Below are 26004 nucleotides of genomic sequence, written 5' to 3' on the forward strand. Positions count from 1 at the left end.
ATGTTTCACTGTAATATTTGTTGTAAAGAAACTACAGCCTTAAAGGAGACTGAGCAATGTGAAAATTCCTATTTTACTAGAAGCTGCAATTTAACAGGTAGTATCTTTGTGCAAAAGAGAAGCTGCTGCCTTCTGTACTTTAGGTAACATTTGAGACATACTTGAAAAGGCAAAACTATGATGACCAACCAGTAAGATCCTTATAAAAAAGTCAGGTTAGTGATGATGATCCTTTTCACCAAAAAACCTTTAACCAGGAAGATTTTATGGCAGCCAATCATTTTCAGAAGACTTGAAAACATCTTTTCAAAGAAGCAGTTGAGACCGAGTCAAAAAACACCTCAGAAAAACCTGACCCAACAAGTCAAAGCAGAATCCTGAGTCATCAAGTCAGACATAACTGTCAGTGAGCAACATTCCAGTAAGATACTGAAGATAGCAAAACTTTAAGCCACTACAGACTTCAAATCTTAAAAGATAAGATTGCCATAACCACTCTGACACATTTTGTAGTCGGAAAAGGCTCAGGAAGGTCAGTTTGCTCTTGAGTTTTTCACAAGCCAATAAAGATATAATGCTGGCAAAAGTCAGGTCAGCTGAATAATAGGCAATTTGGAAAGAGAAATAAATTACAAATGAAGCAAGTAGAGTCTGAGACTGTGTAGACAGCACTCAATCTAGAGACTGCTTTGGAGCAAGTATTCAGCCAGAGAGGAGAAACTTTGAAAGTGATGTTTTAAGCTACTGTTACATACTTCTACCTGTTTCAGTCTGCTGAAATAGAAACATGGATACCAACTTTAACAGTAGAGCACCTGAAATGAAGTTTTATGCAAAGTAAGTCTTTCCACCCTTAATTTACATATACCAACTTATTAATTAGGGTCATATCTAGTTTCTGACTTGTCTGACTTTAATTATGATACACCTAACAGACTGTGACAAAAACCCTGTAATATGAAGCTCAAATAAGGGATACTTTCATATTAAGTATACAGGGATTTTTTTTTTCTTTGAAATCTTCACAGTGCAAAACTGTTTGGGGGTCAGAAAATATACAGGCTTATCGTGCAATAGAATTCTATGGTGCCCTACATCAGAGCAACGTTCAGAACCAAGCAGGGTGTTGTCAATAGCTGCATTATCCATTTATACATCAGCTTTTTACCACACCCATTGGTAATCCCCATCACAGCAATACAGCTGATGAATATATGAAAATTTCTTTTTAAACAGTTCTTCTTTGCGTAACCCAACAAGTTGAAAGGGAAGTGAGAGCTTAACTGGATCAACAACATACTACCTTCACTCAGAAAGGCAAATGCTATGGATCACTCCTCACCTCGCTGTAGATAAACTCCTAGGAAATTGCCCTTTTCCAACATGCTTGAGCTGATAAGGGCACAAACAAATGAAGGCCAGTGGCTGCTCCACCAAAGTAACCTCCTACAGCTGGTCATTGCCTGCTTGCAGATAACCACCCTTACAACCCTGTGCTCCATTTAATGGCAGATTTCCAGTTGCCATTTCCAGGAGCCAAGGTAATTTTTGTAGAGCCAGGTTAGGGAGCAATTAGATTAAATCACAAGAACTGCAGGAGTAATAATTGTAATTCATGCCAGCATCAGCAGTGGCATCTTGTCCAACAGTCTGGAAATCTGGTCAAGGGAAGAAGAGCAGGCATTTAAATAGTATTTGAGATGAGCATACAGGATTAACACCATGTAGCAACAGGAACTTGTAGCAGCCAGTCACTCAAGACAGGCAACAGTTTTACAGCTGCAGCTATCTGAATCCATACAAAAGTCTCCAGAGTTCCACACTTCCCATAGCAGGTCCTCTGTGCAAGAAATTCAATGTTATCTCTGGTCCCCAGTGCATTCAAACACAACATTCAGCTCCACCCAGCAGCCAGCTGAGGAGGAGCCAGCTGGTGAGTGTTCCTCTAACACAGGTTGGACAAGGTAAGAATCATGTTAAATTCTGCATGAAGTCCTGGAGCACAGAATAGTTTCCCAGATCCACAAAGGCAGGTAATATGATCAAGTGTCAGAAATAAGAGAGGTTTTAATCTCCCAGGACAATGTTTTCAGAGAAATTCTTCAGCAAGAAGGAAGAAATAATCAAGTAGGAATCTTTGGTCTCTCTACTATATTAGTCTTTATTTTGTCCTCCCAGCTACTTCTTCAGCCCAATAAATTGGGGCCCAAAAACATGTTTTGGGGTAAAAAACAAACAAAAATAAAGCAGCAAACAAAAAACATCCCCCCCCAACCATTTATATCCTTATCCCTTCAGTCATATTGCTTATCTGATCAAATTCCAAAGACTCCTCTTAAATTGCCCTGTTCCTCAGATGACCTTCTTACAGAATAACTTGCTTCAAAACAATTAATCAAAGCATACTTCCTTTAACATCTGGGCCATTTGTCCTCTACATCCCTCCTCACCAGCCCCAGTGTTCATACATTAAAAGGGAGTAAAAAAGTGGCCAACAGGGTAACTGTGTAGCAGCCCAAACAGGGCAGCAGACACTCAGTTGCCCTGTGATTGCTTCACAGGGAGCACCGGTTCAGATTTCTCCCTTTTTAGCCAGGGGCAGGTATTCAGGAAAATTACAGGAACCATCACATCCAAGACAACTAAACCTCAGTCAAAATGTACCTAGAAGTGGCCAACAGTTACGAAAGACCACAGCATGCGATCAGATAAATTTTCTTAGAGAATGTGACTGAGATAAAGAAGCTCCTCTGCCTATTTTGATCGCCTGGGGTCTCGTAAAGGCAACGCCACTGAGGGCAGGCCCGGGCAGCAGCATTGCACTGAAGCCACATCATTACAGGCACAAGTTCAGCTGGCATCTTCTGCACTGCTATACATAAAGCTGAATGCAGGCTTTGTGAAAATGCTTCTGTCCTTAACAGAGGACTTTGAGTTGCTGCAGGCATTTGTTTGAAGGAGAAGAGTTAAACATAGCTTTGTGTTTAAAGCTAGTTGGTCAGTTAGTAGATTCTAGTTAATAAGTAGAGACAGTGGTGCCTTTCTTCAATTACGAAACAATTTCTTATATTGTTATTTTTATAGCCTTCATAAAATTGCAACAAAACTTATTTCCTGTTCTTTTGTTTTCTTCCCTTTAAGAGAAGATTACATGAAGATTTGCAAGACTGTCATATTAACCTCATTACCCACTCACTTTTATGATGAGTAACTTTCTTCCCTGAAGACTGCTTTATATAATCAGCATCAATTACAACTGGTAGCTCGTACATCACAGCACTTGCTTTTATTCTGTTTTTTTAACAGAGTTCAAATTTGATACACTTGAAGAAGCTAATTGAAATGTGACCTACTTGCAGAATATTAAGAACTACAGTTAAGATTTTTTGACCAGAATACTCTCAGAAAGACAAAATATTTTTCAGTCACTTACTGAATGATAAAGAAAATTTAGTAAGAGATTCATGTTCTAAAGAAAAAAACCTGATCATTTTTTAACTCAAGAAAACAGTACCTGCACTACTCTGTACCTTACACTTAGTATAACCTATGAACTCCAGAAACAACTTTGTCTCATTCTGAAGTGAAAATTTATAGTAATTGTTTGACAGTAATCCCATCTTCTCATGTGAGTTTGAATATTACCAAAAGCTTGTTAATTCCTACACAGTGAATCAGAACTCTGTCATGTTGCCTGACCTAGAAATTACAAATTCAGCTAAGTACAGAACCAAGAATTTTGAAGCATCAACATATTTCACATCCTCAGGGACTATCAAACAATGTAATCTTACGTTAGTAAAAAAACCAAAACAACAAAATTATCACAATTTCATCCAGTTACTTCATTGCTTATTGAGTCCACCGGTTTCAGCTGACCTAGCAATAACAAAATTATGCTTGAGAATGTATTGTTTGAAAATGACCAGCACAAAGCAGCATAGTACATGCAAAATATCTGGAAGACACCTCATGAATGACTCAGATATTCCCACAACAGAAGTGTTCCTGGAAATGGAGGGAGTCAACTCCAGCTAAGCAGAGCCTAACCCTCCCAACAGCTGCTTCCAATTACAATACTCAAACCACATCAGCAGAAACACCCCATGACCCAGAAATAGAATACATGAGGACATTGGGTGGGATACATGATGCTAGCTGTTTCAAAAACTGGAGAGTAAGGAAGTTTTTTAGGTTAGATCAGCATTGTTGTAATAAGTATCATTCCATGTCTTGAGTTTGACTGGTGTTTTTATTGCAGTTTATACACTTAACATCTGTCAAGCTCTGCACAAAGTAACACCAGTATTTTATTAAGGTAAATCAAATATTTTAAATGTAAAATCACTATAAATTCTAAGTAGTATCCTAAAGAAAGAGGAAACCAAACTCAAATATTCAAACCTATCTTAGAATTGACTAGTCTCATTAGGCAACTGAACAGGCCTCTGAACCTCACCTCATAATAACTTAGAAATGCTTTCACAATAAATCCTTTCCTTTCTCCTGAAAATAAAACTTCAATATAAAACTGTTTAATGGGAAATTAGGATTCAGAGCTTCCCATGACTTTAACAAAATTAAGCCACATTGAAGTTTTGGTAAGAATCCTTCTCCACCAAGATGTTTTCATAGTTCAATAGACTGAAGTTACACTGTGAAGCTGTTTATTGGTAATATATATATTGAAGCTATATATTGGTAATATATACATTTACATCAGAATTGAGAGTACTGTTTCTGCTTCCTCAAGTTCACAATATGGCTGGTGTCCTATCTCAGTCTGTTCTTATCATTGAGGGAACTTAATTTTCTGATGCTGACAGTGGTGAAAGTGTTGCTTTAATACAAAGTGTAAGAGTCATGCCTCCTCTTTAACTTCTAAACATGGAGGTCTGTCATCTAGAATATTAACAGAAGGCATTCATTTTGTATTGACACAACATTATATACCATGAGGAGAGAAGTACAAGTAATGGCACAGCCACTAGCCTGTCAGAGCTGCCCACACTAGACACTTGCAAGGATTCAGAAGCAAGACAAACAGGTGCTTACAGCTGCTGACTTTCTAGCATGAGCAAAACTAAGGAGGAATGAAAGGCTGAAAGCAAAGGACATCTGCAGAAGAGGCTCCTATACCAAATAGCCAATACAAAACCAAGTCTCCTGACAAATTACATTAATGGGAGATGCTATGCAAAGTAGCTACTACTGAATTTTATTCACCATATATATATATATCCCCCTCCCCCCAGTTCATAAAATGTAAAGGACAAGGCATAGCCAACAAGGATGAATTTTAGTGACACAAGATTAGTAACTCAGGATCTCAAGTTAGTGTTATTGAACTAAGGACTGAGGGAAGAACTTAAAGGACACATTATAGATAATTTCACTGAAGACATGCTAGCTACAGCCATTTTCACCCTGTGTTCCAAATGCAAACATAGCAGATTTAGAAGTTAACATTTGACTGGAAAGTCAGAGGTCACTCACTTTCACAGAGCTGCTGCTTACAGATTTTCTAGGAAGCAACAAAAATGGAGTTCCCTTGAAGGCACTATGCCAAAGCTTGCAGAAAGAGTCTCAGCAGTTCTCTCATAAAAGCAGTTCAAGATCTCTGCATTCAAAAGTTTCTAACAAGATTCAGTATCATAAAACCAGCTTTTTTCATCAACTTCAAAAGAAATCTCAACCACACCACTGTGTCCTTTTGGCCCTGTATACTTATATTTCAACAGTCACTAAAGCATCTTAAGGAAGATGCAAATGCAAGCATTTTCCTTGATTTTCTGAAACAAATTCTTTACAAGAAGAGGCTCCCAAAAGACGTACTTGAAAAAGGTTGTTCAGGTTTGCCTGAACAAGTCCAAGTTTCCTGTAACACAACTATCCCATTCATTGTCAACAATCCTATACTCTTCCTTTAATTAGAAGTTCAGACTGTCAGATGGGCATCTTCTAGAAAAATCAAATATCCATATGGACATGTGCTCTATAGGCAGGAAAGTTAACTTTTGACAGAGAGACCTAGGAACAAATGGTATCTGCAAAGCAAAAACAAGTTCCCACTAGGCTCATGGTAAGCTCCACTCAACACTCAATCCGTGGGAGAGATGCCATCCACATATTCCAGTCAGTAGAAAGTCTTGTTATGTTGAAGGTATCTTGGCTTCACCGTGAGACAAGTTCTGATGTTGATAGCTAAGGGAATTTATCCTGCTTAAAACAACTTATTTTGTCTCAATGAGTAGTCATATAGTATTACAGCAAAAACTTCCATGAACAACCTTAAATTCTTTCAAGGTATTAGTACAGACAGGATGAACACAGAAGCCTTGTTTGAATAACAGCTCACATGAAATTCCTGACATAGAAAAAGTTTAACCTTTCAAATAAAGTGTTTTCAGTGTAGGCATCACCTTTCTCCATGTGTTCAGTGTCTAGTTGGATGAAGTTTCAACAAAAGCTGAGCAAGAATACCAAAATACACCATCCTTCACATCTTATTAATTGGCTTCTTGCAATGAAGGATGCAGGGCACAAGTGCTCCAGCAGCTGCAAGCACATTTATATCAAAGGCTGCAGCACAAATGGTGCAAACACACAGCACTAAGCATAGGTCATTAGCAAGAGACATCAAGAAGCATGAACCACCAAATTCTCTGTCTCTTCACAAATACATGAATAGGTTCTCTCTCCCTACAGGCAGACTGCATCATTACACCATCCAAATGGAACCTAATAAAATACAAGCATGTTGACTTTTGCATTTCAAAAATTATTCCTGTAAGGAATCATCCAGCTGTAGCAAGCAAATTTCATTAGCGAAATCTGACTTAGCAAAGTAAATTACTTCATCCATTTTATGACTTTGCCATCTGTTTTACCACCCAATTAAAAATGTGTGAGTACTATTTTGTAGTATTACTGTAAGAGTATTACTTTTGTAGCCATATTTTGTTCCAGTAACTACTTCTGTTTACATTCTATCCAGTGAAAATTGCTCCTCCTAAAATCCTGATTTTTTCCTGTTTTATTCAGGGAACAGGATTTCCTATGTCTGACTCACTGAATGAGACTGGTTTTCAAATACTTGTAATTAACTTTTTGAGTAGATAATTTAAGGACACAAGTGGTTATAGACCTGATGTTGCACGGTAATACAGCATTCACAAAGTTGAAATACTGTTCAGCCTGGTCCATCCACAGCTTTAGATGCTGCGTATTCTAAGATTGTTAGATCTGTGATTTAAAAAATCAGTAGAGTCAACGTAGTAGATCTAAAACACCCGGTCAGGCAATTAACCTTCTCTTAGCTCAATATAATTTACCAAATATATGACATGTGGTAGAGTCTCATGGCTATTTCACATAATATGGCCATAAAACATGCAGTTGCTACAAATAGATGGCATTCAGCTCATTAACCTAGGAACACCTTTTGCCTGTTTAAAATGTGATTAATACTTTTTGATTCGCAGTTTTTTTAATATTCAGTGGCTTTAAGTACCATTATCATTAAAATATTTTTAAATATGTGAAGCAGTGCCACCTACAAACCCCAATTTGAAACATGATTATTTTCTCCTTTGTTTTACAGCAAGAAGGACTATATTGAGATGAATGCACTGGCTTGTGACCAGAAAATATTTCCTGTTTCTAAAACCATAGTATCTTCAGACACGTGAATTCAATCCCATATTTGTGTAAAGCACTCTCAGAAAATGCAGGAAGTATCTCTGACTTTTCATCAAATATTTAAAAAATAAGGTTGTTTTAATGTCCTTTGCCTGATTATTGCAATGCTTTTCATTTTTCTATTTAAGATTGCTGGCAAAGCAAATATTGGGGTAAATGTATCAATTTACATATTAAGTACCAGTGCAAGATGGTTTTGAACTTGCCCTGCTTAAAATACCAGTCAGATTTTCCTTGTAGTACCACAGAAGACATTTCCAAGTTAAACATTCTCAGATTATGAAGAAGCTCTAACTTGTACACATTGCTTTTTGTTCCCACTTGAATTCTTACAGCTCTTATGCATAGAACACTGCAGAACTGTTAAATGGTTTATAAGAATGTAAGTTAAGTTCTATTTTAACAGAATAAGCTAACTAGAAATTGTTCTTTATACAGTAATGGATGGAAAAATCATGGATCAGTTTCTGAATATAGTCTATAATGAACATTATGCTTCCTTCTGAGTAACCAAGTAAAGCAGCTACCAAAAAATTCTCCTCAACAACCTAAAAATTAGTTTTGTAATCACATTCCAAAGGCAAGGAGTCTTGGGAAAGGCACTGCTAAGGATGGTGTACTATTTCATATCATAAAATGGATCTCAATTGTGTCTCTTCCTGTGGTCAGACATGCAACACAAAAATTAAAGGAGTTCCAGTAGTATCCACAGACTAAATCCAGGGTATTTGGGTATTTTAAAGCTCAGGCACTGCCAAAAGAACTACTACAGAAGACCTGTCTATGGTGAAATCTGATATCTTTATCAAAAATTGATTCTGCACATGTTGCAACACTAAATACTACCAAGTGTGAGCTGTATTCCTTTCTGTACACATTAATGTTTAAATTCCAATGAGAAGTATGTGACTTGATACCTTTTCCATGTTGCATGGTGTAATACAGGATTTCCTCTGGCCTACAAAACCTTCACTACTGCTGATTTATGAAAACACCTTAATTTCCAGATGGTCACTTGTATTCATTCAGTTCAGTTGTGGTACTTCTAAAAGCATCAGTTCTACAGAGACTCTGAAGCTAACTTTACAGCTTTTTGCTTTTTGTTCTTTTCTTTACAGGCTGTTGCAGTTTGGATAGTTATCACCCAACCCTACCAGGGAGAAGGAATCAGAAGTGGAAACAGATTTAATAGAATAGTAATAACAATAACAAACTAACATTAACTCCAAAAGCCCAGCACTAAAGTAAGGTACAAAGTCACACTCAGCTCCAGACAGCAGTCTAGAGCTGTGCCCTCCTAGCAGTGCAGGCTGGATGCCAACACTGAGCACAACAGCTCCAGTGAGAAGGTGACAGTCACAGCAGCCAAGGAGGCGGCTTCAGGCATGGGACCACAGACAGACAGGACCCTCTTGGGAAGGTAGCCATGGTATAAGAAAAAAAACAAACAACAAAATACATCCCTGCAAACTTCCTAATTTATGGGTGACGTTTAAGGTATGCAATACTTCAGCTGGCCAGCCCTGCTCTGGGCTTTGCCACTCCCAGCCCACTGCATCTGCATGGCTCAAAATTACCCCTGACCTTGGTCACTACAGAAACCCACATACCAGAGCATCTTATCTCTCTGTTCTCACAGAAGCAGACTCTGCAGACTGTCAAAACTACAGCTTCTCTGAACAGAGAAAACTATTTTATAATTCTGTCTCAGCAAAATAAGGTTTATTTATTCTACCTTAATACACACACAGTCCAAGTCCTACATGAAGTCTGGAAAAGTTAGTGCTGTCAAATATCCTTCTGTTGTTCACAGATAATGGTCAGCATGAAAGAGCTTAGGTCTATTTAGAAACAGAAATTATGTTCCTGAAAATCTCTCCTTCAAACTACCAGCAATCCAAGGATAGCTATACCATCCTGATTGGGTTAGTTACAACCATTTCAGTATTGTTTCATGTTGTATTTCACTGTTAATTTTAATTAAAAGAAACAACAGCAACAAAAACAAACAATCAAACAAAAACAAAAACCCCCAAACCAAACAAAAACCTAGTATTTGGCTACAGGATTGTTTCTGCTTCAGTTTCTCTTTCCAAATTTGGTTTTTGTTGGGTTTTTTTTTTTGCCATATCTGTAGAAAGATTCTTACCTAAGTTTATAGTAAAACCTACTACAAAAATTACAATATAACTTTTCTCCTCAAGCAACAGATATTTTTCTTCAAGTTTTGCAAACTATACTTAAGATAAGTAGAACTAATTTGGTTTTGCAATACTTCTGAAAAATCTCCAGCCTGAAGAAACTTACAAATTATGCCTGTTAAACACATGGTTTCAAGTTCTAACTTACACATCTCACAGAGAAGAATGCTTTTGTTATTAGTTCACCCCTGTATCTGTTTTGACTACAAGAGCTATAAAGCTCAACCTTGGCAAAGCAGATAATACAACATATATAGGTTAAACAGAAAAATAGACACTCTTTTACTAGAAAAGTTCAACATGGGCCAAACCGATTTATCTAAGAAAAAGCAGCTTTCCCATAAGATCCAATGAAAACCTTTAAAGAGAAAGGACAATAAAGATAATTATTGAAAAAAAAAAAAAATTAAGTTTTTGAACTATTCCAAACACAAACATTTCATATCTCACTCTTAGTTCTTGGGCAAGGAGGAGTTGAGAAATTCTAGCACTTTGGTGAGCACCTGAACTATTAAAAAAAAAAAAAATCTTTTACATGTAACTATAACCTCAAGCCCATAGGTAAAGTTGGTGATTGATAGGGAGCCAGTTGCTTGGAAGTTTGCACACAGGCTTTCCTAAAATACTTTATCAGCCAAGAGTCTCTTGAAGAACACCGTCAATCTAAAAATTATAACCTCCTTAGCTCTGAACACAGCAATTACAAGTTGGCAGCATCTGTAATGGGATTCCTTAAAGTATAGAGATGTAAATAATGTGCAATATACATCAGGTAGAAGTGAATATCTTCTGTTCACAGCAGCAGCAAAAGGGTAAAAAGTTGAGATCATGACTTAAGATCCGAGTTATTACCAAAACAAGAGGTAAGAGAAGACTGCTTGGACCAAGAATTGGAATTTAAATCCTGTAAATCCAAAAGGCAGCAAGAGCTCCTGCTTAACTGTTGTTACACACCCTCACCTGAGACAAGTTCTTCCCAGAAAGAACACTGCACCTGTAAGAAGCAGTTAACTTTGTCCTTAATATTTCTGAAACAAATGCATCTGTATTTTTAAAACTGATTGTTCTAAAAAAATCTTTACACTGTACACTAAAAGGAAATTAATACTGACAAACCAAATGATATGAATCAGACTAGCAGCTTCCTTATTGTTCCTTATCACTGTCTTTATTGAACAGATAAAAACAACAAAGTGCTAGCATTTTATGCATCTCAAGTTTCAGTGGCTAACTTTCTTCTGGGGGACTCCAATAGGGTTGCAGACCACACTGAATTTCATGATAAAAGTTATCGTGAAATGGCATGTAGCCATTTTTCCTTCCGTGCAACACTACCCATTAGTAACATTTTAAAGAGTGAACTTGCTTAACAGAAGGCAATTTCTTATGTTTAATGGAATACATCTGCTCTTTAAATTCTCTTTAAATGGCAATAGCGGACTATACAGAGGTGTCTAGAGTACAGCATTTCCTTTCTAAGTTAAGTTTTTTCTGATTTATTATATACTTTACTTCCAGTGCATATGAATGAGCTGGAATCTCAAAGCCACAGTGCCTGACTAGCAGCAGACAAAAAAATAAGATAACCTGGAGCATGAAAGAAATGAGGTTTAACAAATCACACAGACTAGTGCTGCCTTACTAATTTCACAGCGTGAACTATACCAGTGAAAAACAAATTTTATACAAATGGGTGACAAATTAGAAAAAGTTAACGCGTAGCAAGTTAGAGAATTCAAGTTGCAACAAAGTGTACTTAGCTATCAGGTATGACCTCACTGGACCAGTCACTGAAGTATGTATCATGAACTCTGTTTTGATATAGTTAAATAAAAAATTTGATCTCACAGATAGAAGGTACAATAAAAAGTGTTATTTCTTAAAGACTTATGGGTTTAGAATGAAGCTTTGGTTGCATGTCATGCTACAAAGGTGGGATTAATTTAGGTGGTTAAGTATGTAAAAACTTTATAACTTAGTGGTAAGCATACCAAAATCTCTTCTACACAATAACCACTTAAATTCAGCATCTGATTCTTGCTTACTTAGCCCTCCATAGGTAACACTGAGAGATGGTTAATGAGGAGCTTACACCAGCTTTGTTTTAGATAATGCCTCTGGGTCTGTTTAATCAAACCTCTTCCATGTCGTGACCTCACCAGACAAAGGTGTGTTTTTGTGACTGACACAGCATGCCTGCAGACATCTGTCAAACTAATGTTATTTTCCCATCTGTAAAGTTTCTTTTTATTTTGAGGTCCGAAATAAATCCCACTGGGGAAGTACTTCCATACTAAAAACACTTTCAGGAAACAGCACAGCTATATCAACTATAGTGCACTGGTACAGCCCTGAGATAACAGATTAGCTTTACTCTGTGCTGTCTGATGGGCTTAAACAGGAGCACCAGCAAAGAGAAGGACCACCACACCTAGCTGGCTTTTAACATTCTTCACAGAAGTTTAATGCCTGGAAGACTTCTGTGTTTACTGCACTCCATACAATGTTAACAGAAACATTTCTCCTGTCTATATGTGAGTGTTACACATAAGCATTCTCAGACTGCTAGAGACAAGGATCAGATTTAAAGATCAAGTCTAATAGGGACACAGGAGGGCACTGAGTTAGCATTTCAGAGAAGAAAATGAAACAGGTACCAAATCCTGTATGAATAGCTGATCCCTGCTACCTACCTACCTACTATGAGCAGGTGCCAAGCTCCTTTACAAAATCACATTTTCCATAATTTGCAGGAATACTTGTTGGTCATAGGGTGTATTTACATGACAATTTTTAATGAAGCCACTGGGCTGCTGCACCAGACATTCCTCCACTCTTGCATCAAATGATGCAATAAAGTTACAGAGAAAAATTAAGTACATTAAATGAACTGTACTGGTAGGAATTCAGTGCATATTGCAATTGCTTGAACTAAGGAACTGATATCACAAAATAAGCATCATCAATTCCACTTAAAGTAACGACTGCAGTGTTACTACACAACCAACTCCCTATGTCTCGTTTGTGATACCTTCTTTGCATTCCATTGTAAACTCCATTATAAACTGATTACAGCTTAGACTATTTTGAATTCTCTACAGTAGCTGCCTTTTTAATTGCATTTTTTCTCTTTATGTTTCACCTCTCCTATACGCCTCTCTTTCTCCATTCTTCCCTTGCGTGCACAACTTGCGACACTTCAGTGTTACCAATCTATTGCCCCAAAGGTGCTGGGAATTCTGATAGACACAAAACTAATCCTGAACAAAACACTGGCAGTAATACTAATAACAGTAGTAGTACTAAGCCACCCTCTAGGCAAAGACAATTGCTTGTCTCATCAGGTCATTCTAAAGGCAGCATTACTTTGCTTACACCACATTTCTTTCCAACTTGCTCCCACTCCTAAATCCATTACTGTTTATCCTGTAGCAATTTCAGATGTCTTTACTGCTCTGTAGAGCTCCGTCAACTCAGCAGTATAAGCCTAACCAGCTATTTGTGGGTTGCACATCTACCAAAGAGACTGAACAAGCTGCTGTGCTGACAAATCCTTGGTTGGTAAATGCTTACTCTGATTTGCAATACTTAAAACAGTGAAGTGAAACAGGATTAAATAACTCACTACTCTGTCTGCAAGGCATATTTGCTATATTAAAAGTGACACGAGTTCTTTACACCCCAAGGACTAAAAATCATTTCAAGAAAAATAACTTCAGAAAGCAAGACTTACCAATAACATTTTAAAATTACCTCAAGAGCTGATTTTAGGTACTGCAGTAGACTAATAACATATAACCATTTCTTCCCTACTTAGTAATTTATAAAATGTAAAACATTTCTCACAATGTTTAATGGATGTACAGTAATTATAGCAACTGTTCTATTTTCTTGGCTCCTCACATAAATTCTTCATAAGGTAAGAAGGAGACTTAAAACATTGTCCCATAATTGCATGAGAGATGTAGGCAGGCTGTAATACATTAAATGAGAATGCTCTTACTACCCTACCAAACTACCCTGTTTCCTTAAAACAGATTTCATTTTCTGCAAAGTAATTTCTATAGCTTGAAACCATTACAGGTTGACAGAAAGGTGGCTGTAAGCACTCTTAAGAGGGTGGGGAATACCTTGTCCAGAACACACCAGGCATGTGATCAACAACTTACTCCCAGGACCACAATATCCTATATAGCACTAGCTAGGCTGACAAAAGAAACTAACATAATAAAAAAGTACCAAGATTTTTCTTATCCAATTATTTCTTCTTCAATTGTGAAACTGAAGGAAAAATCATGCTGTCCTCTACTAGCTGAAAAGTAGTTGGCTAAAACATGTTTTACATAACAAAACATTGTACCTACATTATTCTTAGATACTGGAGATTGCCATACAACAGTTTCTAAGACAGCACCACCCTTTGCTTCAGCAATTATTTTCTTCTAAGTCAGATGCACTTGAAACTTAACAGGAGTAAAACCTCACCTTAGACAGAAAACCCCTCTTTGAAGGTAATCCTGCACAAAATGTAAATGCAGTTATGTCAACTCATGATGTGACTGAGGTGAACACAACTGCTCTTATGCAAGTCAGTCTCAATGACACAGACCACTGGGAGGTCTCCAACATCACTTATTTAACAGTCTTGTGTTCCTCCTTGGTTGCTTTTAGTCAGCACTGTCTTATCCACATGGCCACATGTCTCCCTGCCCCCATCCTCCACTTTTTTTTCCCCTCCCAAATAGCCTACTGTTTTTAAGGATTATTTATGTAGAGTGCATGCCCACAGGTGACACGGATAACAAATGCAACAAATGCATAGCTAGCAGACATTCTTGCTTTCTCTTGCTTGGATAAAGATCCTCTTTCTAAGGTCTAAAAAAATAAAAATAAAATAAAATTACATTATTTCAACATTACCAAAGCGCATGCAACTCAAAATGACACCTCACGTTAATATGGTTATATTTTTCCCTTCTCAAATTCAGAAGAACATGACAAAAGGAAGACTGAGGCAAAGAAATTTGCAATAGTTAGAGGAACACATTCACTGTTTAGTGTCACATTAGTCGCTTATTTGACCCCCACAGCTGACTACTCATCCATTCATCCAGTGGACTAAGGGTTTTTTCTGATCTTTTTGTGCAATAGTATGTCACATTCTCCCATTTTTACAGGACTGTCAAGTCCTATAACTTCTACCATTTGGAGGCTTCTGAAAAAAATATTTGATAAGCTCAGACTAAAGGATTTAAATTCACATTAGAGATTTATGCATCACGTAAGTTGCTCTTCGATCTACTGAGAATGCTCACAATTTCCCAAGATTTAAATGTCAAGGTGTGTGCTATCAGATAAATACACTGTCCAGAGGAGAGAGAGAGAAAAAAAGATTTTTACTTAAGAATCCAATTATAATCACTATTAATTACACTAATAGCTACTTACTGGTAACCAAGTATCCTCTTCCAGTCCATGCAACCCCTCCCCAAGGAGCTACTACTCTTTTCAGTTTAACATTCATTGGAAAAGTCAAAGAATGACTTGTAGCTTCTCATGCAGAACTCTCTGTACCCTATCTCCAGACACTGAAAAGCCATCAGGTATATGTATTTGCTTCCACTTGTGGAAATGTAATGATCTGCCCTGCAGAATGCAAAAGCTCTTTCCAACAAGAAGCAGAAATGCAAGCTTGAAACAAAATATTAGTATCCTTTTGAGTCTGAAAATAAAACATTTTGGTGGTCTTTCTGCCAGGAGAGCTCGTTGATGCTACAAAGTAGACCCACAGATCACACAAAAATCTCTCTGCAGGTGACCCTTGGGATACGTGTGGCCCACTTAATATCTTCATTTTGAAAGAGACTCGATTAAGGGGAAGGAGCTGAAGCTTTTACACCCCATTTAAAGGAAACCCAAAAGTAAACACCAAATTATTTACCTAACCAAGCACATCAGCATCTAGAGGCTCTTTTATTTAGGTAACTTAATAGGCACAGTTCGAACTTCTCCCTATTGTTGCAGGCAAGCCAGGCTATAGTTAGCAGCACCGCCTTTCAACGTGCACCACCACAGAAAAGAAGAGCAGAGGAAAGCGAGCAGGAATTAAACGCCAGAGAAACGCTGCTCTCGTTCATCCTCGAACTGCAACGCGCACACACGCACACAGAGAGGCTCCGGCGCTCCACCGCTGACACGGCAGGAGCCGCCGCCGCCGCCCGGGAAGCCGCTCCGACCCCGGCAGGCTCGGCCGAGAGCCCGGCTCCCTCCTCACCGGCCCCGAGGCGCGGCCCCTTTGTTCGGGGTGAAGGCGCGGCCGCGCAGCGCTCATCCCGCCGCAGGTGCGGGCGTTGGCCGCCGCCACCCCGCACCCGCAGGACGCGGCGCTGGGGACGCCGCACCTGCCTCAGCCTCACGCCGCCGCTCCCGCGGCAACAGGAGGCGGTTGGACCCCGCCGCCCCCACACCCCGACAGCTCCGCCGTCCCCTCCCCGCTCCCCTCAGCGCCCCGGCGGGCAGCGACAGGCCCGGGGCGGGAGATCCCCAAGGTGGACGCCCGTAACCTTCAGGGAGCGGCCGGGTGACGGCGACCGGGCCCCCGCGGGAGGCTCCGAGCCCCACCCCGGGGAGCGCCAGCCTCTCCCCACACCCCAGGGTGGGGCCGGCAGGCACAAACCACCGGCCAGGGGTGACGGGGCGGTAGCTGACCCTCGGGATGTGGAAGTGCAGCGTGGGGGCCGTCAGGCGCCCCAGCCCCGCCGCCCTCCCGCTTCCCCCGCAGCGGAGCTCTACCCCAGCAGCCGGCGGGGAGGGGGTCGCCGCCCCAGCGCTCTCTCCCTCCCCAGTCTCAGTGGCGGAGAGCCGGCCACCTCCCTCCCCCCGGCCCGTTCCTCCCGGGATGCCCCCGCGCTTACCTGCGTCGGCGGTGCGAGCTCCGGCGGTGCCCGCCGGAGGAGCGAGTGAGGCGACCGGGCGGGCGAGTGGAGTCCCTGATGCCGCCTGGCACCGCCCCCGCGCGCACGGCCGGCGGCGCGCGCGGCCCGCGGCGGAGGGCGGGGCGGGGCGGGGCTGCAGGCGCCGCAGAGGCGGCGGCGTCACCGGGGGGAGGGGGGTTGCGGACCGGACCCGCCCCCGCGCAGCAGTCGGGCGCCGGCGCGTGCTTCGGGCGGCGAGAGGCACCGGGACGGGCGGGAAGGAGGGGGGGACGGGGAGGGAAACGGAGGGAGGAGCAGGGGGGAGCGGGGGCAATGCCGCCGGTGAGCACGCGCGGGGCGGGACCTGCTTCCGGCAGAGGGCGGGGCGGGCGGCGGGGCTCCCGCTTCCGGCGTTTCGGTGGTGACGCCGGGCCCCGCCCAGGAGGGGCGGGAGAGGGTGGTAGGGGAGCACCGGGGGGGGGGGAAGCAGCCGCTCAACCGAGGTATGGGGGTAGTTGCCCGGCTCCAGCCGCTCCCCCGGTCCCGGTCGGCGGTGTTTGAGGGGCGATGAGGCCCTCGTCCCGGTGTTCGGGAGCCTGGTGGCAGCAGAGCCGCTGCTTGTCCTCCGGCTTGGTTTCGGCCGAGTTTGACACCGTAGCTCCGTGCCCCCTCCTCCTTCCCCCCAGCTAATCCCCGATCCGGCGTGTAGATGCGGCATGTTCTGCCGTGGTAAGGAGATAAGATCCGGACATCTGGCGCTGGATTTATCAACACAATTATCTTTAGTGATGGAAGCAGAACGTGAGCTTTCCTCCAGGGACAAGCAGGAGCCGGGGAAACGTTTAAGATTAAGAGTTCAGGAAGAATTATCGCTGGTAGAAAGGAACACTGGGATTGTTGGGGGGTGGTGGTTTATACTGATGGACCAATCCATTCATGAATGATTTTAGAGATGCCAGACGAAACAGGGAGATGGGGAGGAGAGTTTCCACGTTAATAACAATAACCAAAATAAAACAAACGGTGCCTTAATAACTCGATCTTTCACTGTTAAATCATTTACCAAAATGCGAGCTTTGCATAAACACAGTGTGATTTTAACTAACTTTAAATGATGGATCCCAACCTAAGCATAATAGCAAAATTGACTGCTCAGTATGTGTTTTATCAGACTGTAACCATTCAGAAATTATGCAAATTGTTTTTACCGCTCCACTTCTCTTCACAATTACCTGGCTGAAAGTAGTTTCTAAGTTTGGAATTTCCAGTTTTTATCATCTCATCTGGAAATCCTTGACCTCAGTGTTCGCATCCATACAGCCATTGGGCTCTATTCACAAAGTAGGTGCACTTTAATTTCCCTTCCTTCCTTCCTTCCTTCCTTCCTTCCTTCCTTCCTTCCTTCCTTCCTTCCTTCCTTCCTCCTTCCTTCCTTCCTTCCTTCCTTCCTTCCTTCCTTCCTTCCTTCCTTCCTTCCTTCCTTCCTTCCTTCCTTCCTTCCTTCCTTCCTTCCTTCCTTCCTTCCTTCCTTCCTTCCTTCCTTCCTTCCTTCCTTCCTTCCTTCCTTCCTTCCTTCCTTCTTCCTTCCTCCTTCCTTCCTCCCTCCCTCCCTCCTCCCTCCCCCTCCCTCCCTCCTCCCTCCCTCCCTCCCTCCCTCCCTCCCCTCCCTCCCCTCCCTCCCTCTTTTTTGGATTGTCTTTTTTGAGACAAGTGCAATTTTATTTTGAATTTTTGTCCCATGGCCCAAGCCACATAGCACAATGCAGTAAAACACAGTTTATATTGTGTCAGCCTCATCCTCTGTGAAGTGTCCCCTAGGAGCCTGTCTAAACCAAGTGGAAAAAAATGTGCTCTTTAATCCAAAACTAGCAGAAATATTTCCATGAAAATGCACAACATTAATATTTTGTGTTCAATTTCTAGCAAGCGAGACCCTAGTGAGAGCATCTCTGTAGCCTCCATGATGTTTCAGGGCATGAATCTGGCTCCTCAGTGTAAGAGAACAACTCATCAGAGAAGAGCAGGGATTGCAACCATCCCACTCTCTTGTCCACATAGGAACTTGGTGTTGGGCAGCCTGAGGTAGCAGCAAGTTTGAATTCCTCAGTGCTCTCTGCTATAGTGGGCACCTACAACCTTATAGACAGTGCATCAGACATTTGCAACGTGGCCCTAAGGAGGTCTGCTGTGATTGTCCTTTGTCATGTATTAGCATGTGTGCCAGTACAGCTCTGCATGTAAAATACTTGCAGAGAAAAATTGTAAAGTGTAATTAAGCAGAGATGGAATCAATTATGTGCTTCTAGAATTTGCCACGTGTACCAAAATACAACTAAGAAATCAACTGATACTGACAAAAGTTTTGCTTCTTTTAAAGAGCTAAAGATATGATGGGCATGTCAGACAAAACAAGTGTACATCTCTATGAAAAAACATTGATGTGCCACTTCCTTTCCCAGGGAACAATAAATACTTGTTCCTTTAGCATACATTCTACAGCACACAAGATATATCTAAGGTATGCATAATATAACACTGTGATTTTACCTTAGATTTCTCTTGACATAAATGAATGAACTATGTTATTTGGAAAACCATCTTATGACACATAAAACATCTATTCTTCCTTCAAGATCTCAATAAATCTTCTGGGGTGAGAGAGACTTCATTTTTCTAAGGGATAAATAGGACAGGAACAAAAACACTGGTTTTTGAAGACCCCCTCCTGTTTCAGCCCATTGATTAGCCTGGCATCTGCTGGATCTGTGTGTGTGTGAGCTTTTGTGTGGTGAAGCATTCCTGAAATGAAATCAATACAGAGAATTAGGGTTTCCTGATATTACAGGTAATTTCTTCTCTTTTATGCTGATGGCATAACTGTATGAGAATTTATTAGAAAACATTTTACTACCAATGCATAAGGATGCATAAAATTAATTTGTGATTTAATAGTGTTTCTAAGTAGAGGACTAAAGGAAAGAAACTGCCCAGCTCAAGCCCACCATATATGCTGGGGAAAATAATCCCTTCCTTGCTAACAAAAGAAAGAGCAAGAAGCTTTCACCTGCCTCCAGTTTGGAGCAGTTGTGAGAAATCACATGTCAATGACTAAAGCACATAGCAAACTATTGCTTGGCTAGTTATGCTTGGTTTATTGGTCAGGGATGTGCCCAAGTGCAGATGTGTTGTGTGGCTCCCACTTGATGCAGCAGAGAATAGGGCAGCATTGAAAAGGGGCAGGTACTGGGGGGTTGAATCTCCCTGAGAGTGTGCCTGTTTCTCTCAAAAAAACCCATCAGGAGAATCTGATGTGACAAAGCTTATTTTACTACCTGCTGTTAGGCAAAACAACTCCAAGTTTTAGGGAACAATTTACTGGACTGGGATTAAGGTAATTTTAATTCTCCTCTGTGATGATTTTGGCTGGGATAGAGTTAATTTTCTTCACAGTAGCTTGCATGGGCCTATGTTTTGGACTCTTGGTGAAAACAGTGTTGATAACACAGGGATGTTGTCCTTATTCCTGAGCAGTTCTTAGACAGCGTCAAGGCCTTCTCTGCTTCTCACGCTACCTCAATAGGGAGAGGGTTGGTAGTGCACAAGAAGCTGGGGGGGAATGCTTGCTGGGACAGCTGATTCCATTTGACCAGTGAGATATTTCACACCCTACACCATCCTGCTCAACATATAAAGCTGGGGGAAGAAGAAGGACGGGGCTGACATTCGGATCAAGGGTGTTTTGTCTTCTCAAGTAACTCTTCCGTGTGATGCAGCCTGGCTTTCCCGAAGATGGATAGACATCTGCCTGCTGATGGGAAGTAGTGAATGGATTCTTTGCTTTGCTCTGCTTGTGCGCGGGACTTTTGCTTTGCCTCTTAAACTGTCTTTATGTCAGCCCATTAACTTTCCCACTTTTACCCTTCCCATCTCTCTCCCATCCCACCAGGACAGAGTGAGTGAGCAGCTGTGTCGGGCTTAGTTGCTGGCTGGGGTTAAACCACAACTTACTCTCACAGTGTTACTAAATCTGCTTCAGTCTTGGCCAGTCCACAGTCCCTCCATTTCCCATGCCAACTTTCATCTACCTTTTATATCTTGAGGTTAAACTCTACAAGGTAGCAGTCGTATTTATTTTTCTATGCTTTTTCAGCACATGCAACCCAGGGAGTATTTTAGTGATGTGCAGGGATAGGTATGAGCTCTTCTCGAAATGAAGCAATCCAGTTCAGATTCTGAACATTACAAATCAACACACACACAAAGGTAGTGTGGGCATTTGCTCATACTACTCTTGCTCAATGCAAGGGCATCTTAATCTGTCATCTGACAGAGGAGCTTCCCATCATCTATATCTGTCTCCAAACCTGTCGCACCTCTCCCTATACTTGCAAACAAATACTTACTCCCTAAGATCAAGATAGTGGGATCACCATAATAAGCAGTTGGGTAATGAGATACCTGCATTTGCTTAGCTCTATTAGTTGTCCAAATTACATTATTCACCATTCTCCATCTGAGCTAGTCATGATGCTAAGCAATCGTAGCTTTCTTACCATTTAAAAATTATAATCTATTCACAAATGCTTTGTGCTTATAGAGAAGGTTGAGTGAAGTGACTTGAATGGCAATCAGAGAGTAATAATGAGTATGCAGTCACTCATCTTGCCCTTTAACAGAGCTAGGAGAAGTTACATGATTCTAGTAGGTGACTGGGAATCTGGAAACCTGAGATTTGAGGGTTACAGCACACTTGCTTTATAAGAGATTAGAACAGAGAAAAACATTTGGAACATAGTTAAGGAATTACCAAATGTCTAAAACTATACAGGCACTAAATATATATAATACAATGTTTATAATATGTATGTATAACAAGTTCACAGTTTAATTAGTTTTGATTTTTAAACAGATGATATGAAAAGCAGTATCCCATTGCTTAACTAATATAGAACAATGTAAAATACTTAGTTTATATGGAGCACCTGTCTACATGTCACTGATGTAACATCTTTAATTTTCATTTTTGGGGGTTGAGCTTCTTTATAGTCTTGCCTTTCCTTTCCTGAAAAATGTGTCTTTCCCATGTACTATTTGAGTGAAATCAGTATTTGCCACTGAGTGCTGTTTCTTTTTTCAGTCTGCATGATATATAATCTATGCCCTGATATATATTTAATCAGAACACTTAAGCCTAACAATCATCTCTTTAAACCAATACTGGTTTAAAATAGCTCAAAGTGGACCTACAGTCATGTCACTTTTCTCTCATGAAAATAAAAAAAAAAAAATTTTGTAAAAATATTATTCTATCCTTATATTTATTTATATTTTTTCACTTGTTCTTTGTATCTTTTCTACTTTCCATGTCCTTCTTTTATCCTTATTTTTCATATTTTATATGATTTGATACTTACTTGATGTTTTTATGTGTCTTTACAGCCTTTCCTCTTGTGTTTCTCTAGTAATCTTCCCCATCTCTCTCCTGCTTACTTCAGCTGTCCATAGCCATAGATGTCCATAGCTTGGTCATGAGGGCTTCAGGAGTCACAGCCTCTCCTCATCTCTCTGCTTCCCAGTCTAGAAAAACAAGATAATTAAGATGGACTCCTTTGTGGTTAGCTCTGAGACTTTGAGACTCAGAAGGATGAGATATGGGATAAGCAAAATATGTTCTGTTATGAATACCAGTTATTGTGTCACCTGAAAACTTGTAACAGGAAAATCTGTGCATGTGAAGCCAGCCCTCCCGTGTTCACTCATGAAGTTACTCAAATCTCAGTTATTTGTCCCAGATGCCTTTGGAAAAATAGTCAGATAATAACTACTTGGGGATTATAATGTTATTGTCTAGCAGAAATCAAATATCAAGCTTGTCTATGCTCTGAGGAAAAGATTTTCCCTGTCAATGTCAATGGATTTCTACATCCATGACCATTTGCTAAGAACCTACTTTTCTGTTCTCTGTCTATACAGCCTTTGGCATTGAAGGATTTTAACTACTTTCAGTGAAGGAGCAGGAGACAGTCAAAGTCTGCTAGTGTTAAGTGCCTCAAATTACAGTGCCTGAAGTACTATTCTTCACAATATTTTACAGTAAGTTGTGAAGTAAAACTGATTCAGTGAAATAAAATGTGGATACCAACATTCTGATGTTATTCTTAGAGAAAAAATATCTATACTCCATAACCGTGGAGATAATAAAGAGAGTGAAGGAAAGATAACAAAAAATATTGTAGGGGTTGTAAAGCCGTGAACTATAGCCAATATCAGTCTCAGCTATGGTTCATAAAAGCTAAGCAGCACTGGATTTAGCCTACTTAGATGGAAGAACAGCCCTGACTAATAAAAAAAATTGTTTTGATGCTCACTGTTTTTCATAAACACTGATTCATGTTCCAGTTACAGGCCCATTTTATAGATGTATCACTGCTGATCAGTTTAAAATCCTGTGGTGCTTTGTGAAATTGAGAATGTCCCTGCGTCCCGCATTGGGCGTTGGACTAGATGATCTTCAGAAGTCCCTTCCAACCCAAATGATTCTATGATTCTGTGAAATAACACAATATTCCCTCTGAACCCCTAACCAGGTGTCAATTCAGATAATCACAATGACACCTCTGAAACATCCTGCAGTTCTAACTGGAACAACTGGTTTCCTCTGACCACCCCAGGCCCCAGTTCTGTATTTAGTCTTAGTGTGGTCTGCTGTTTTCTCTGAACAATTTTTATTGCTTAGATGAAAAAAAAAAAAAAAAAAAAAAAAAAAATCAAGGCTGGATGTATGGTTAATAGCAAAATGCAACTCCAAGGAAAACAGAAACAGAAAAAATACTCCACTGTTGCAGTGCATATAGAATTCCTAAATTTTTTCCAAATTGCTGTCATTAAAATGTCAATAAAATGTCAACAAACTATATGCAAAATTTTCCCTTGTTCTATATTAGGTCCAGAGTATCCTCACTGAAATAAATAGTGTACCTGAATTTCATGCAAGAACACAAATTGAAAATATGTTGATCCTTTGTCAGAAAAATGAAGTACCTTTCAGTGAAGTGGAAAAATCATGAGAAATGGAAAAACTATGAAATTTCCAAAGAACTGCTTTGCTATGAATCACAGTGTTCTCAAGGCATGCATTATGAAGCACATTACAGAGTCAGGAATTTAGGAAGATGCAGAAAATTTAGACAAAAATAAATAAAGTAGTAATAATAATAATGAATTCCTTAAAAGGTTGTAAAGCAGCACCCTTTTACACCCTTTAAAAGGACATAGGATAGCCTCCAAATATTTGAGAGGAAGAGCAGATTTTCTGTGGGGACAGCTTATTTTGTAACTGTGCACATCAAAGTTTATTTCAACACCGATTTTTAGTGAACACAGAGAGATACAGTAATCTAGAGCAGGTGGGCATGCAGGATTCATGATGTAATTCCAATTGTCTTTCATACTGATTATAATACTTGGCCAGTTGCTTTTTTTTTCTTTTTTTTCCCCCCATGAACTGACCCAGTTTGTGTATCTAATAAGCCTGAGATGCTATAATTAGAACATTTTTAATTATTCAACACTCTTAACCCTTCTCTTGATGGTAGTAATTTGATATGACAGTTCTGAATACTGGGACAACACCTTGATCTGAGGAGCTTTCTGACAATGCTTAAGCCACTGTTTCTTGTGTATGAACTTACTCAATGTTACTATTTTCTGTAGGCTACTACCTGTCTTGCAATATTTGTCTTGTTACATAAATCTGTCACCAGCTCTTTCCTGGAAAAATTATACTAATGCATCTACTGAATAGACAAATGAGCAAAATGGGTAGGGTTATAATCTTTTGTTTAAAAATTAAAGTGAACTCTAGGCTTATCAGGCATGCTGGACTGTGGCTACTTAAACTCCAAGCTCTTTTTATTGGCAAAACAGATACTGTGCAGACAGGGTAAACAGTAAGCATGTTTCCCTCTATTATTTTCTCTTCAAGAAGGTCAGCAAATAATTTACCCTTCTGCTTCTTCGGGACATGAACAAGCCACTGGTGTCAGTATCAAGACTACAAAGACACCAGTGAACTCTGGATCAGAACAAACATGAAAATTACCACAGAAATCCAAACACTATCACATTGTGGTATGTCAAATATGCACATACCCATTCATATGATCTGAACTCAGGAAACTTGCTTACTTTACATGGGCCATCGTACATGTTCTTGCCTGGCAGAAAGCTTATCAGCACATTTTTCAAGCAAACCTAAGCTAAAATGCTTTTCAAGAACTGCTGAAAACATGTATTTAAATGAATGCACCAAGTCACAGGCAAAGATTGGGATTATACCTATAGTCACTTTTATTGTAAATTTTTTTTTTTAAAATTAATATTTAATAGTATAATCCAAGTTAATAACTTTATGAGAGAGTGATCTACTGTAAGTATAGAATTACATAATTTACCTGATCACCTTCGTCCTCCTTTGTAAAGGCTGAAATGCAAGCATATTCAACTTACTCAGTTGCATTGACTTTCACTAAATATTATGCTCAACAGCTTTCTGTCTGGAGACAGATACTGCTTTTTGGCACATACGTTATAATTCTACTGGGATTCCTAGATCCCTAGTTTTCTCTCTAATCTTAGTGAGGCCTCCGACCAATTTACTTTCTACTTGGGAACCTGCATAAAAATCCAAGATAATTGCCTTTATGTGTTGTGAAACCATTCAGGCACTGCAGGGTGACTGGTGGCATCTGAACACAGAAAGCCTGCTGAAAGAGATCTTGAAACAGTATCACACAGGGTTATGTAGAAGACACCCTCTTCTTGCAGTAGACCTGGCAAGAAGACCAAGTGACTTTTTGCCCCAGTGACAAAGTTTCAAGCTATTCTGTACACAGAAGTCCAGGGTTAAACCTTAAACCTCAGGCTGCCATTGTGTGTACATTGCCTTTGTACAAGGAAACTAGCAACAGGAGGTCACCTCAAAAGGACAAACAAATACAATAAAAAACACCCTTCCACACCTGAGCTAGACTTAAATCTCCCTTATGGAGAGCTTCCATGTTTTGCTGAGTGACTGTTGCTATCCTATCTCCCCTTACATTTCTCCCCAGTTAAATTCTTTTCCAGAAAGTGCTGTATCTTTCTGAAAAGATGGGGACAGACATTATGCTTTCTTCTCAGGACTTAGG

General features: G+C 40.2%; 1 protein-coding gene across 1 annotated transcript in view; it reads right to left on the reverse strand.

Annotated features, from left to right (window-relative positions):
* RALA (RAS like proto-oncogene A) overlaps positions 1–16949 on the reverse strand; it is a 29797-nt gene extending 12848 nt beyond the window's left edge. The window contains exon 1 of the mRNA XM_030445359.1: positions 16817–16949. The gene's annotated coding sequence lies outside the window, so the exon portion shown is untranslated. The remainder of the gene's footprint in view (positions 1–16816) is intronic.
* Positions 16950–26004: the final 9055 nt, after the last annotated feature.

This window comes from Calypte anna, chromosome 2 (assembly GCF_003957555.1).
Source record: "Calypte anna isolate BGI_N300 chromosome 2, bCalAnn1_v1.p, whole genome shotgun sequence".
Taxonomy (NCBI): Eukaryota; Metazoa; Chordata; class Aves; order Apodiformes; family Trochilidae; genus Calypte; species Calypte anna.